Raw genomic sequence first — 4,332 nt, forward strand, 5'->3', positions numbered from 1 at the left:
TGTCAATTAGGAACATTCAGCACCCACCCGCTATCAAGGCAGCTGCCTATCATGTCATGCCCTACCTGCACAGGTGTGCTGGCTACTCAAATGATCCAATTAAGGAGGCCATTTAGTCAGCAGCAGCAGAAGTCCTGTGCCTGGACGCTCCAACAGGGGCCAGACACAAGCAGAAGCAGAAGCAGCAGAAGCAGCAGCAGCACCACCTTTTGTTTTTTGGCTGCAGCAGCAGCAAGGCCCACAGGGCTGGCTAGCTGGCTAGCCAGCAAGCAGGTAGCAATGAAAGTAGGAATCTTTCTTTTTAACCCTGTAAGGGGGTGGTGCACTGTACCCGAAGATACTGCCATATCGGGTCAATGCATAGGGCGACGGAAGCAAGCTTCGAAATCGGCCCCCGTTCTCAAAAATCCATTTAATATATGGTCCCCAGATAGGGGACGTATCAGATATTAAACTGATAAGAACAGATACTACACTTGATCTTAGCCAAAAGGCCGAGAAGCGATAACCGTGAAAGGGGCGGGCCCAACAAGGTCCCCTTCATGGGCACTATCACTGCTTGCTGTCAGGGAGGCTGCCAGACAATTTTCCATGCGCACTCTGGGCTGGGGGGCAGTCAACCACCAGTACACACAGCAGAACCTAAACCCATACCATTATTGCTAAGCAGCAAGACAGGGGCCCATTGCACTCCCACGGGGCCTTTTTAAATGCAATCCATAACCCGGATTTGCCAGGAACCCTTCTTACTCCTCCTACTTGCATGTGACACTGGGCTTAGGATCTGCATAGGAAACACACACACAAGCACACACCTACCTTTGTTGCCTGCAGATGCCTCCTTGGCTGTCCCCAAACGGTATCAAACCAACACCCACGGGAAGCTGTAAGCATAGAGGACATGCCTGCACCCCATTGGACTTACCTGTGTGGGTTAAATCCGGGTTATTTGACAACCTATGGCGGTGATGGTTCTGCTCAGGCAGAGCAGTGCTGATGCTCCTCATAAAGCTGTCGCTGCTGTGAAGGTTCTAGGTGACATCACAAATCCCTATGGTTACATACACAACAAAGCTGGGTTGTTGTTGTTTACACTCTGCAAGGCCTGTGGAAGTGAGTGACATCATAGCACTGTAGTTCTGAGGGTTCAAGATGGATGCAACAATCTCCTGTTGCTTCTATGAAGGCCGTAATAGACGACATCACCAAACAGCTCCATAGTCACATACACAGCAAAGGAGAGATGTTGTTTACACCTAGTGATGTCAGTGGTATTGAGTGACATCACAGCACAGTGCTAAGGCTCCTGGGCCTGGACACAGCAGCGGCTGCAATATCTCAACGGAGAATACGTTTATATCTATGTGTGTGTGTGCGCATATATATATATATATATATATATATATATATATATATATATTTCTCCGCCGAAATCACTTTTAAACCCATTTCCACCTTTTTTTCCCTTCTCTTCCTCTTACTTTTTTTTCACGTTTTTTTACGTTTTTCTCCTTTTCGCCTCTTTTCTGGGCGTATTATTCTTCTTTTTCTTCTTTTTTTTCGTCTAATGCATACCCCATCAGTGCAGCAATGCTTATTCAATACCGCCAGCAGATGGAGACACTGGGGGATAATTTTCTAAGGATTTATACTGATTTTTCCTGTCTGAATTTGTCGCACAGAAAGTTGCAGGCCAAATATGTGTGACATTTCTGCGACTTTAGCTTCTAGAGCATTTTTACAACATTATACATAGGTGCTGAATACATAAAAAGCGACTGTTCAGCGACAGACAAGTCGCATCGGCTGAAAGTAGGCCAGAATGTCAGTCCATGTTGGAGCAGGTTTAGATACAGTCTAAAGCATAGATCTCAAAGTCTGTGCACAGAATTTAGCAAGGGCCTCGCACCTTCTGATGCATCAGGTAGGTGCACAATAGCATAGCCTAACCCTCTGTACTTTGGTCTATATTGATGCGGGACATAGACAGCCAGCTGATGACCAATCCATTAGTGCAATGGATGGCTGGAAGCATTTGTCTTTGCCTTTGCAATACCACAGAAGCAATGCATGGTCAATGTACAGCAATGACACACCTGTGTGAACAGCCAGGAGACCCCCCCCCCCCCCCCCCCATGTTATGTTACATAGTTACATAGTTAGTACGGTCGAAAAAAGACATATGTCCATCACGTTCAACCAGGGAATTAAGGGGTAGGGGTGTGGCGCGATATTGGGGAAGGGATGAGATTTTATATTTCTTCATAAGCATTAATCTTATTTTGTCAATTAGGAACATTCAGCACCCACCCGCTATCAAGGCAGCTGCCTATCATGTCATGCCCTACCTGCACAGGTGTGCTGGCTACTCAAATGATCCAATTAAGGAGGCCATTTAGTCAGCAGCAGCAGAAGTCCTGTGCCTGGACGCTCCAACAGGGGCCAGACACAAGCAGAAGCAGAAGCAGCAGAAGCACCACCTTTTGTTTTTTGGCTGCAGCAGCAGCAGCAGCAGCAAGGCCCACAGGGCTGGCTAGCTGGCTAGCCAGCAAGCAGGTAGCAATGAAAGTAGGAATCTTTCTTTTTAACCCTGTAAGGGGGTGGTGCACTGTACCCGAAGATACTGCCATATCGGGTCAATGCATAGGGCGACGGAAGCAAGCTTCGAAATCGGCCCCCGTTCTCAAAAATCCATTTAATATATGGTCCCCAGATAGGGGACGTATCAGATATTAAACTGATAAGAACAGATACTACACTTGATCTTAGCCAAAAGGCCGAGAAGCGATAACCGTGAAAGGGGCGGGCCCAACAAGGTCCCCTTCATGGGCACTATCACTGCTTGCTGTCAGGGAGGCTGCCAGACAATTTTCCATGCACACTCTGGGCTGGGGGGCAGTCAACCACCAGTACACACAGCAGAACCTAAACCCATACCATTATTGCTAAGCAGCAAGACAGGGGCCCATTGCACTCCCACGGGGCCTTTTTAAATGCAATCCATAACCCGGATTTGCCAGGAACCCTTCTTACTCCTCCTACTTGCATGTGACACTGGGCTTAGGATCTGCATAGGAAACACACACACAAGCACACACCTACCTTTGTTGCCTGCAGATGCCTCCTTGGCTGTCCCCAAACGGTATCAAACCAACACCCACGGGAAGCTGTAAGCATAGAGGACATGCCTGCACCCCATTGGACTTACCTGTGTGGGTTAAATCCGGGTTATTTGACAACCTATGGCGGTGATGGTTCTGCTCAGGCAGAGCAGTGCTGATGCTCCTCATAAAGCTGTCGCTGCTGTGAAGGTTCTAGGTGACATCACAAATCCCTATGGTTACATACACAACAAAGCTGGGTTGTTGTTGTTTACACTCTGCAAGGCCTGTGGAAGTGAGTGACATCATAGCACTGTAGTTCTGAGGGTTCAAGATGGATGCAACAATCTCCTGTTGCTTCTATGAAGGCCGTAATAGACGACATCACCAAACAGCTCCATAGTCACATACACAGCAAAGGAGAGATGTTGTTTACACCTAGTGATGTCAGTGGTATTGAGTGACATCACAGCACAGTGCTAAGGCTCCTGGGCCTGGACACAGCAGCGGCTGCAATATCTCAACGGAGAATACGTTTATATCTATGTGTGTGTGTGCGCATATATATATATATATATATATATATATATATATATTTCTCCGCCGAAATCACTTTTAAACCCATTTCCACCTTTTTTTCCCTTCTCTTCCTCTTACTTTTTTTTCACGTTTTTTTACGTTTTTCTCCTTTTCGCCTCTTTTCTGGGCGTATTATTCTTCTTTTTCTTCTTTTTTTTCGTCTAATGCATACCCCATCAGTGCAGCAATGCTTATTCAATACCGCCAGCAGATGGAGACACTGGGGGATAATTTTCTAAGGATTTATACTGATTTTTCCTGTCTGAATTTGTCGCACAGAAAGTTGCAGGCCAAATATGTGTGACATTTCTGCGACTTTAGCTTCTAGAGCATTTTTACAACATTATACATAGGTGCTGAATACATAAAAAGCGACTGTTCAGCGACAGACAAGTCGCATCGGCTGAAAGTAGGCCAGAATGTCAGTCCATGTTGGAGCAGGTTTAGATACAGTCTAAAGCATAGATCTCAAAGTCTGTGCACAGAATTTAGCAAGGGCCTCGCACCTTCTGATGCATCAGGTAGGTGCACAATAGCATAGCCTAACCCTCTGTACTTTGGTCTATATTGATGCGGGACATAGACAGCCAGCTGATGACCAATCCATTAGTGCAATGGATGGCTGGAAGCATTTGTCTTTGCCTTTGCAATA

At 46.5% G+C, this 4,332-nt stretch overlaps 2 non-coding genes across 2 annotated transcripts; both read right to left on the reverse strand.

The window, feature by feature from the left end:
• Positions 1–315: 315 nt before the first annotated feature.
• LOC130322145 (U2 spliceosomal RNA) lies at positions 316–506 on the reverse strand. The gene has a single exon (XR_008867728.1). It is a non-coding gene; the product is annotated as a U2 spliceosomal RNA (small nuclear RNA).
• Positions 507–2,598: 2,092 nt separating this feature from the next.
• LOC130322146 (U2 spliceosomal RNA) lies at positions 2,599–2,789 on the reverse strand. Its single transcript, XR_008867729.1, has one exon. It is a non-coding gene; the product is annotated as a U2 spliceosomal RNA (small nuclear RNA).
• Between the last annotated feature and the right edge of the window lie 1,543 nt (positions 2,790–4,332).

Source organism: Hyla sarda, unplaced genomic scaffold (genome assembly GCF_029499605.1).
Source record: "Hyla sarda isolate aHylSar1 unplaced genomic scaffold, aHylSar1.hap1 scaffold_231, whole genome shotgun sequence".
Taxonomy (NCBI): domain Eukaryota; kingdom Metazoa; phylum Chordata; class Amphibia; order Anura; family Hylidae; genus Hyla; species Hyla sarda.